This window comes from Cibotium barometz, chromosome 49 (assembly GCF_041138505.1).
Source record: "Cibotium barometz isolate CiBa-2024 chromosome 49, ASM4113850v1, whole genome shotgun sequence".
NCBI lineage: Eukaryota > Viridiplantae > Streptophyta > Polypodiopsida > Cyatheales > Cibotiaceae > Cibotium > Cibotium barometz.
The window spans coordinates 18,049,883-18,061,763 of record NC_141094.1 but is presented as its reverse complement, the minus strand read 5'-3'; positions in this window follow the sequence as shown (position 1 = coordinate 18,061,763).

Below are 11,881 nucleotides of genomic sequence, written 5' to 3'. Positions count from 1 at the left end.
GTTAAATGCAAGATGATGATTACCATAAATTTATCAGCATAATTTTACCAGAAATTACATTAAACCAAGGGTAACAAATCTGTACGGAATGGTTGGAGTGTTAAACCATCTCCGAATTACAATTTGAAGTTATAGGGATTTGTATCAGATACCTAATGGTTAATTTGAACCCTCAATTGCACCAAAAAATAGTGATTAGTGTTGATTAATCATTGATTAGCAAATTAATCCTCTATTTTGTGTGCAAAAAATAGAGTATGCGGGGAGTCCAGATCTGAGGCCTTAGAGTTCAAATGAGCTTAAATCCTTTCAAGGCCATCAATAACAATTAGTCTAGTAGAGGATTAAGCTAAGAAACACAAGATTTGACCAAACATTGAATGCTTAATCTCTGTTTTACCAAAGTCACCTGCTGCTTCAGATTTGATGAAGAGCTTGCATCTCACTGTAGACTTGATCAAATCCAAATCTATCTTCACCAGCTTGTAGAGCACCCTTGAAAATCCCTAGGGCCAAGAGGAATTAGAGCAATTTGATCTGGAGAAGAAGACATTTCATTTTTCCCTCAGAAAAACGGCGCTTGCAGATTCACAATTTTCGGGAGCTGTAGAAGGCGGTTTGATGTTTTGATTGGCTGAAAGGTGGGCAAGATAGCTATGCTTGCCTAGAAGCTTTTGCCCTAATGTTTCTCCTAGAGGGAGATCAAGCCCCTCCCCACCACTGGCTGGGGGTGCAGAGAGCTAATTGAAAAGAGGTAAAAATCTTAATTATCTACTAATTCTAATTAGCCAAGTAATTAGCAAGATAATGGGCTCACAAATTGATGGATTCTAGGCTAGGCTCTGATACCATGTTAAATTTGTAGCAATGTGATGAGCTATGGTGGATCAAACGCTAGAATCAACATCACTATGAAAGAGATTAGATGATAATTAAGATGTGATTAGTGAGCAATTAACTGATAGCTTAATGTAGGCATGGATAATCAAAAACTAGCAAATTCTCATTAGGCCAATGAATCAATTTATAGAGTTTACATCCAAGCATCTAATCCCACTAATCTCTCCTTGATTCACTCTACCTCTTTTGCTTGATTCTCTCCACCTCTTCCCAAAATATCTCCACACCTCCTAAATCTCCTCATGCTACCCTTTATTCTCTCCCAGTAGATACTTCTCACCTTTTCATAGCTTCTCTCACATTTACAGATTCTCTTTTACAGCCTCTTGCTAAGGGCTTGTTCCTGTCGCGCACACACCCTTTTCACTTGTATATTTCAACACTTTCTTGGAGATGGCCACACATGGTCTAGGGCTAATGGAAAGCTTGATAGACATCCTCATGGTGAGAGGTTAAATCACTTAGGCCTTATGCACATTCCTCCTTTGTTACATGTGCATATGGATTTTCTCTATTTTCTTCATAATCTCATGTATTTCTCATGTGTGTTTGTTTCCCATCAAATGGATGCTAGAATTGGTCTTTTGTGTATTTGATTTCTTGATTCTTGATCTAGATCCATTTCAATTGGTATCAGAGCTTTTCTTTTGATCCACTCTTTTGAATTTTCTTAAAAATCTTTTTAGTGTTCTTGATTTTCTGAATTTTCTTGATCAAGAAGATGGAAGATGGTGAGATTTCATAAATTTTGCTCTATCTATACCTTTTTCTAAGGTTTTTTGGGCAAGATTTGGACATAGAACCAAATTTTTGCGCATATTTGGAGTACTCGATCAATTTCTTGGACCAAATCTGAGCACACGACCAAATTTTAAAAGGCTGTGGACCAAATTTGAACTAAGTGGGAGTGATTAGTGATAATTTTTTGATAATTATGTTTTTACTTTCTCTTCCACTTTTCGTTAAGCTTTCCATGGCTAGGGTTGATCACATAGTAGCCGTTTCCATACATAACATTGGGGCTTTGGTCGGGGACATTTTTTAGCAACACATAGGGCACTATTTTGAGGTATTTTTGAAGCATGGTTTTTTTTTAAAATTTTTCTCCCTCTTGCCATGAGTTCAAGAAACCCTAGAAATGGTGTTTTCTAGCTTTCAAGGTGTTCAAGAATCATTAGGCACACCATATTATGATTGATCTTGGCTTTTGTCGAACACATTATGAGTAATCTTGTCTTCCTAACTCCACTAGGAGCTAGCGGCGATTTCATCCTGGGAGGAATCTTCTTTTTCCTCAATCCACTACATTGTGCAACATATGATGGTTTCTTAGTTTAGCCATAGCCTTGAGAGGTTAAGAAATGCCTTCTTGGTGATTTTCTTGGATATTTTGGAGTTCTTGGAGCTTTCTTGAAGTGGACTAAACCAGAGATGGGCCTTCACAAATCTACACAAGGAAGAGGCTTTTTCTTCATCAACACACAAGTTTAAAGCGTCATGGTAATCATTGGTCAATTGCTACATACTTTCTTGCATTAGTTAATTAATTTCTTGATTTGCTTGAGTCCATTATCAAGATTTAGGGTTTCCTTTGAAGAAACTTTAATCTTACATGCTAATCAATTTGCCAAGAAAATCATGGAAGCCACATTATAGATCTTATACATGTGAAATGGCTTCAATTTTTTTATTGATCAAGCCATAGATCAATAGGTTATGGTTTCGAAGCTATCACAACCTATAACAAGTATTGGAATGTTTCAATGGGGCCATACATGCCATTGGAAATGCTACATGCATGATTTCAAGCTAATGGGATGTGTTGTTGCCATTATTAGCTATCATTTGAGAAGAGTATGCAATCAATTGATGCTTCTTGCATTTGCTATGCCTTGGTGAGGGAATTGTTTTTCTCTTTTATTGGATGACTATTTCAAGCTTTGGGGCAAAGGATTTTGATGAAGAAATTGTACAAGGAGCATAATGCAAGCATGATCGCATTCTAAAGTTGCAATGTTTATGAGCATGACTATATGCTTGGAATTGTAAGCAATCAAACACTCTCGGTGATCTTGAGGCGTGTTCCGGGTCCGATTTCCCGCACGAGACTAGAAAATCTAGGATAAAATTGAAAACCAAATGTACTTTATCAATGCTGTACCTAAAGACCTATAGCTCATCTCGATGAGGGCGACGAGCCGATTGTTTTGAGTACTAGAACTTAAAAAATGGACACCGGATGAAGGAGATATGACAAAAAACGTACAAGCTGAGAAATTGTATCAAGCCAAATGAGGGCTTCCAACCCAAAAGATTATATTGATTCAATGCCGACAAGTGACGGAATTACAATGGGAATCACTAGTGTGATGAGAGATGAGACTTATGGGTATCCGAGGCACGGGATCCCTTGCCCACAAGCCGACTTGTATCTAAACATAGGTAGGAGAGGTCGGGCTAGGCCACATTACTCCACCTCAAGGTGCTCCCATATAGATGCATGTCACGGACCGGTGATCTCGAGGCGTGTTCCAGTCCGAGTTCCCACACACGGGACCAAAAAATTGAGGAAAAAATTGAAAGCAGAATGTACTTGCTCAATGCTGCACCCAAAGACCTATAGCTCATCTCAATGAGGGCGACGAGTCGATCGTTTTGAGTACTAGAACTCATCGCATGAAGGAGATACTCTCTTTACATTGTTAGATTCTCAATCAAATTATACAAGTTCAATTCAAACAACTACTAGAATCTAGCATGTTGAGAGGGTACCCTTGGCATTGGTGGAGAGGCCAAGGGGGAGCATGACTTGAACTCTCCTTGTCTTGTGTACTTTTAGAAAAGCAGCAAGGAGGGGTAAGACATGGCCTCAACCCTTATCATTGGATTTCAAACTTTGGTAAGGGAGTGAGAAGGCTTGGCCAGGAGATCGGCTCCATCAATACTCAAGATTCAACGATACATGGAATGTAAGAGGTCATAACGGCCAACACTATGTGGTGCACATGAATTGGAACAATGGATTGGTTTTGCAATGGAAATGATGCCAAATGCATTATGCAATGATGGTCAATGATGCCTTGATATGATAAGTGCATTGGAAAATGTAAAGGATATTGTGGGAATGCCATTTTGATTGCTTGGGAAATTGATATTTCGTCCATAATACAAAGGAGACTATGGCAAAATTTCTCCAAAAATTCTGATGCATGGAGTGAATTGATAGCACACAATTAATGAATAGAGTTGCTATTGATGGTCACTACACTTGGGGAGAGCAAGAGGCAATGCATCACAAGTTGGAGTGCAATATGAGCCCAATGGAACCATTCATTCTTGACAATTTCCTGCATAGGTACTAAACCCTAATTCAGTCAAAGCACATTACGTATGAAATTAAGGTACTAAACCCTAATTCTTCAAATCGCATTAAGATTAAAATTTAGGTACTTACATAAGCTCATATTACTCCCTTAGACCTACACAACAAGCCCTTAACCTCTCCGTTTTGACATTTTTGGGGTAGTCAAACCTAGGTGGTTGACTTTGACCAAAAAGCTAAAACAAAGCATACATGCACTTGAATTTGGTAAAACCCTCTTAGGCAAAGTTAGTACTCATCATTACAAGCTCACACACCAAGTTTCATCCAAGGTCGGTAAGTTTTGAGTATTCTATAGCCTGATTTCCATTTTCAGTTTATATACCTACGAACCCTAAAATAGAGGATATTAGGACACCTTATCTTAATTGGGTCTTTGCATGGTTAGATAGGGCATCTCATAAGCTTTCTATCAAGCATTAGATCTCCCCAATTTGATATCCATACCCCAAGTTATAGCCAATTTTCCAAAACATTAAATTTTCATAGCACCCAAGCTAAAGGAAGGCCAAGGAGGAAGAATGCATTGAACTCTGAGAATATGGAGGGTGAAGAGATGGTGGAACATGGTGACATGGAGGTATTGGAGGAGAATTTGGGGAAATATTCAAGAGAGGTTAAAGAAGAAGTGAATGTTGGAAGTGCCCACAAGCATATCCCCCAATCCTCACATACCATTTCAAATGACACTCTTCTCCAAATGTTGATGGAGATAAATTCTAAGTTTGATTCCATGGCTACAAGGGCAAAAATGAGTGTAAAATTTGACACTACGGATACAAGAATTGGATTGATGGAAGAAAAGTTAGCCTAACCAAAAATGGGTCAACTTAAGCATGATGATGGTCATGGTGGTCATCAAGGAGACAAGCAACCCTTTCATGGTGGTCATTAAGGAGACAAGTAACCCTTTCATGGGATCTCTTTTGAAGACCAAAGAGAAGGCAAGAAACATATGCAAGAGGCTTTTACAAGGGTTACTCATGAAAATCCTACAAATAATGCCACATGTGGATTCATGGGCAGAGGCTAAAAGACCTCTCATGAAGGAAATGAGGCCTACATCTTTCCAAGCTGGTCCCTCTCAACTACATGGAAAGCAACATACATCTTGGTTTAAACACTTGGAAACAAACCTTGGAGAACCCAAAAGAGTATCTTCACATTTCAAGGAAAATCAATCTCCTATGTTTGAAGAAGAGTTGTATGTTGATGATGATGTGGTTAAACATGATTGGGAGCATATGTCATTCACCGAAAGGCAAAGGGAAGCTCATGATAGATGGATGGAAATGCCTAACTTTATCAAGGAGTACAAGGATTTTGCATAATTCTTGGGATCATATATGCAAATGCAAAGGTACAAACCCTCTAATCATGAGACTGCATCATCTACTACTTCTAAACAAGGATGTTAAGGATAAGCTCTCGCTCCTCAAATTCAAGGGTGAAGGATCAACCCTGCATGAATTGGAGGAATGGATGAACAAAATGGAGACATATTTTCAACTATATCCAAATAATGAGGAGATAAAGTTCAATTTGCATCCTTACACGAAGACTATGCCCATCAATTGTGGATACATTTGGTCAAAGAAGGGACTACCCCACATACTTGGGAAGAATTGAAGAGAGGGATGAATATGGCATTTGTTTCACCTTTAGTTCTTGACCGATACCATGAAGAATGGTATGAACTCTCACAAAAGGGTATATTGGTTAGAGAGTACATCAAAGAGTTCATAAAACTCTCTATGTTTGTGGATGGACTCAATGAGGACATGAAGATGAAGAAGTTTGTGCATGGTCTAAATTCCTACATCAAGGTGGATGCATCGACACAAAGACCTAGCACCATCAAGGAGGCTATGAGGTTTGCGAAGATTTATGAGCCTAAGTATAGGAAATCTCAGCCCATCATACCCTCTCAAAAACCATTCAATACTTCTTCAAATGTTGGTAAAAGTTTTCCTTCCACAACACCCAGTTTACTTCTAGATTTTCCTCATCATTGGGAGGTGGACAGCCCAAGAGTGGAGTTCAAAATGATGCAAAGAAAGAGTTGAAAATTGGTGGTCTTGGACATGGGTCCCATTGATGTGATTATGGGATGTGATTGGTTAGCTTCTCTTGGTGATTTCCACATGAACCTTCAACAAGGTATTATGAGCTTTTCACATGATGGAAAACAAGTGGTATTGGCTGGAAATGCATCAAAAGAGCCCTCTTTGATCACTCCAAAGCGGCTCAAGAAGGAACTCAAGAGTATGACATTTTTCAAGTGCCAAAGAGTTTACCACCCAAAAGGAGATTGACCATGCTATTATATGTGAACCAAATGCAAAGGTTGTGAACAAGTCTTCTTACCATTTGTCTAAGGTGAAAAGAAAGGAAGTGGAAAAGCAAGTAAACTTATCATGGGTCTTATCCAATCCTCACAATCTCAATTTTCTATTGGTGAAGAAGAAGGATGGGTCCTTTCATATGTGCATTGATTATCGTGCCTTTAACAAAGTCACTATTAAGAATAGATACTCCATACCTCGCATTGATGATCTTCTTGATGAGCTCAAAGGTGCAAAGTTCTTCACTAAGATTGATTTAAGATTGGGTTACCATCAAATACAAATGAAGGAGGGTGATGAGAAGAAGATGGCATTTAGGACCTAAAGGGGATTGTTTCACTTCATGATTGTTCTCTTTGGCCTTACAAATGCCCCGACCACGTTCCAAGCATTGATGATGAATAGGATATTGGCTCCCTTTCTATCTTGATTTATAGCAAAAGCAAGGAGGAAGAGCACTTATCTCATGTGAAACAAGTGTTTGAGGTGATGAGGAAGCACAAGCTTTATGCAAAGGAGAGAAAATGTGTATTCATGGTCAATCAAGTGGAGTATCTTGGACATCTGGTAGGAAAGAAGGGTATAAGGTCTGATCGAAAGAAAGTAGCATGTGTTGAAGAATGGCCAACCCCTAGCAATATAACTCAATTGAGAGGATTTTTGGGATTGTCTTCTTTCTATATATAGAAGATTTATGGAGCACTATGCATCTATTGTGGCACCTCTTACCGATCGACTCAAGAGGAAAGCTTTCTTTTGGGATGCCATTACCGACAAGAGCATCAAATGAGCTCAAAGCCTTGCTAACATTGGCTCCTATTCTTTTTTGCCCCAATTTCTCAAAGACATTTTATGTGAGAGCGGATGCAAGTGGAAGAGGGATTGGGGCAATTTTATACCAAAAAGAGCATGGTGTCATTGCATTTGAGAGTAGAAAGCTTACAGAGAAGGAGATGGGGTTGCATGTTTATGAGCAAGGGATGTTGGCCATACTTCATGCAATCAAGAAATGGCATCACTATCTTTATGGTGCACATTTCAAGGTGAGAAGTGATCATAGGGTGCTACAATTTTTCCTCTCCCAACCCAATCTTTCTCCCAAACAAAAGAGATGGTTGGCTACTCTTCAAGGATATGATTTTTGAGATATCCTACACCTGCTGAGAAAGACAATGTAGTTGTGGATGCATTGTCAAGAATGTGAGCTTGCACTATGTCCTCAATTATGAAAGTGTATAGTGAATGGATCAAAGGGATTCAAGAGGAATATCTTATCAATGAAGGTGCTGCCCATATGTACAAGAAATTACAGCAAGGAGATGATGGAGAATTCCCTCATACAAGCTTCATAATGGTCTCCTAGGCACAAGGATAAGGTGTATTTGGTTTTTACCTCATCCACATTCCCAAGGTGATTTATGAGATGCATTCTTCACCACTCTCGGGCCATCTTGGTGTGCTTAAAACTTTTGACAAAGTGTGCAAGAGCTTCTATTGGAATCCAAGTGCATTGCTTCATCCTTTGCCTATTCCGGATGGGAAATGGACTCACGTTTCTATGGACTTCATTATGGGTCTACCAAGGACAAAGCATGGATGGGATCAAATATTTGTGGTGGTGGATAGACTCACCAAATCAGCCCATTTCATTGCTTCAAAAATTATTCATGGGGCACATTGCCAAGCAATTCATGGAACATGTATTCAAGATACATGGTTTGCCACTTAACATAGTTTGTGATAGGGACACCAAGTTCATGGGTACTTTTTGGAGGACATTATATAAGAACATGGGTACCCAAATCACCCCATCCATAGCCTATCACCCTCAAAAACAGATGGGAAAACGGAGTGCACAAACAATTGGCTTGAAGTGTACTTGAGGCATTATTGTCATGATATGCAAACATCTTGGGAGATGAGTGGCTATATCTTGCTGAATTTTGTCATAATTCAAGCAAGCATTTGAATATTGGGATGTCACCTTTTGAGTCTCTTTATGGGTATCAAGTGCATGTGCCATCTATTTTCTTTCATGAGGACAAAATGGTTAATCCTTTGGCCAAAGAAGAGTTGGGAAGGATGAGACAACTTCTTTAATTTTGCAAGAACAATGTGAAGAAGGTTCAAGAGGTCATGAAGGCAAATGCGGATGATCATAGGCATAAGATGGAGTTTAAAGAAGGTGACTATGTGCTACTAAAGCTTCCTAAGGGCCGTCATAACATCCTTATTAAAAGATCTTCCAATCCAAAATTGGCTTTTAGATACTATGGCCCATACATGGTAGTCAAGAAAGTGGGTGACTTCGCTTACAAGCTTGATTTGACTTCTTCTATAAGAATTCATAATGTGTTTCATGTGTCCAATCTTAAGAGGTTTCTGGGAACTCTTCCACAAGATATTGAAGAGCTAACACCAATGGATGAAGAAGGGGAGATCATATATGAGCTGGAGAGAATTGTGGACAAGAGAACAAGGGAGTTGAGGAATAGAAACATTGAAGTATTCCTTATTAAGTGGAAGCATCTGCCCATGGATGAGACTACTTGGCAATCTTTGGAGTATGTGCAACAATATGGCCTACTTGATGAAAGTGTTGCTTGACCAAGTGGCATGATCTGTATAGAGAAAATGGGTAAAACTTGGGATTATAGGCATGCTATAATTTTTGAATAGTTTTGGTGAGGTCCATTATTGGGGTCATTGCTCTGCTCCAACAAGCTTCAATGGTCATCACAATGGCAGAATATGATGCGAAATAATACACCAACCTGCTCATTCACGTTGGTGTTTTCAATGATGCGAATATCAAAATTAACAAGAACAAACAGTGAAGCCTTATCCTAAAATCACTCCACCACAAACATACACAATATCACAACCAATTTCTCACAATTTTTTCCTACCATACACATCTTATCCATTCATTTTCCACACAATGCACTACCAGAATGCAAGCGCAATAATGAATCCTATGCAAGAGGTATGCTCAATCTATTAGGCAAGAGGTATGCCCAATCTATTAAGTAATAGGTTTTTGTATAGAGAAGATTTGAGAAATATAAGGATTAGCTTATAGAAATGAATAGAGAGAAGAGATTAAGGAGTAGAGACTAGAATTAGCAATGAGTAGCTCAATGGAAACATAGAAGAGATAGAACTTATCTTTGATACCAATAAAATGCTCCTTGCATCATAAGCTTGAGGACTTGTACATTGTTTATAATATTGATTTAATCTAATGAGTCGCTTAGTGACACAGACACTTTAAATATTATAATATTATAAAGAATTCACTTAAATAACACTGCTTAGTGATTTAAAAAGAGTCACTAAAAATGTCGCTTTGTGACATTTTGATATTCTTACCGACACTGACCTTTTAACACCCTGAAAATTTGTGTATCAATAGACCTTGGAAATTAAAACTATTTATCTCAAGTTTCTCTCTAGTGAATCTGTATGAGATCTCTGACCATTGGCTCTAAATTAGTTCAAAGGAACTTCACAAGTGGATGTTGCCCTAGATGTAGGACTGCCTTGAAAGATGGGAAGTATACATTTTGGGATTATGAGATGTGAATGGATGTGATGTGATGTAAATAGATGAGAATGAGATGTGAATGGATGTGATGTGATGTAAATGGAGACATGAGATGTGATGTGATGTAAATGGATGAGAATGAGATGTGAATGGAGACATGATTAAATGTGTATGCATCATTTACATCCTATCTCATGGAGTTTTCATAAAGAATATTTCAAAGGATTTCATCTGCCATAATAGTCCCACACACATATGCATTGGAGATGAAGTCTCATGGACTTCCTTACATTTGGAGAGCATATTTGGGACCTTCACCACACATCCCATTGATTTCATTTGTGGCTATATTTAATTGTAGATATCTTCTATGATTTTGAGGAAAAAATATTTGGGAAGGGATGGTTTGTAATGAAGCACAAGCTCAGGTAAAAAATATATAAATAATGGGCCATGAACAAGGCTACTATAAATCGGGCCTTGGGTTCATTGTAGGGATCTTTTAGTCATTCATCACTATACATGTACTCTAGGGCTCATGGTGGCAAGCTTGATAGCCATCCTCATGGTGAGAGGTTAAATCACTTAGGCCTTATGCACATTCCTCCTTTTCTACATGCGCATATGGATTTTCTCTATTTTCTTCATAATCTCGTGTATTTCTCATGTGTGTTTGTTTCCCATCAAATGGATGCTAGAATTGGTCTTTTGTGTGTTTGATTTCTTGATTCTTGGTCTAGATCCATTTCATATTGTCAGATTAATGCACTTTTTCTCTCTTGTAAAAATCGAGGAAAATGCAGATGGGTTGGGATTTCACTCGCAAAACATTTTTTTATCTCTCTCTTCACCTCCACAAATCAAACTCTAACCAACCTTTGTTTGATGTACTCCTAAAAAAATGTATTTCTAACATAATCACCAACTTTGTATCAATGCACTCCTCAGCTTCCCTATCTATAGTTAAGCATTGTATCATTTTTTATAGAAATACTACAAGGTTATCACGACAGTTGAATCGACACAGACTTAATATCAGTGAGTCTTAAATCTTTTCTAAACTAGATAATTTCTTGTAAGAAATTATGTTTCTTTAAAAGAAATTGCTACAAAATTTAAGAAACTATGAATATTGTTGAAAATTCAAGCAAGAAAAAAACACCTGTTGGATTCTTACTAAAATTGATATAAGAAAAGTAAGATTAATGAATCTCATGGAGCTTATACAAGATTGATCAAGTTCTTGCAATCATTTGTGACACATTTTGCATCATTGGTGGGTGATTAATTGCTATTGAAGAAGTTCTTGATCAAGAAAAAGTGATTAACAAGAAGAAGAAGAATATTGCTTTGAGGGCTTATGCAGAGAGATCAAGCATGCTTGAAGCTTAATCAAGGTTGAGAGCAATTTTTAGTAAACCCTATATAGATTAATATTAACAGTGTTGACATCTTGACTTATGCAAAGGCTATATCAAATGGATTAACACAGTTAATGAATAATTATGACTTGGTAACATCGTAACAACATGAGTTGTGATCGTATAACCCCATTGGGTGTCAAATCTAACCCTTCTGGTGTAAACGCTAGTGCACAACTAGTGCTCGGTGTTCCATACCTACATACATGAGTCAAAATAGTTTGGAGAAGAAAAGGGCAAAGCATGAATGAAATCCAACTCACAAGCTAACCTACTTACTTTACAA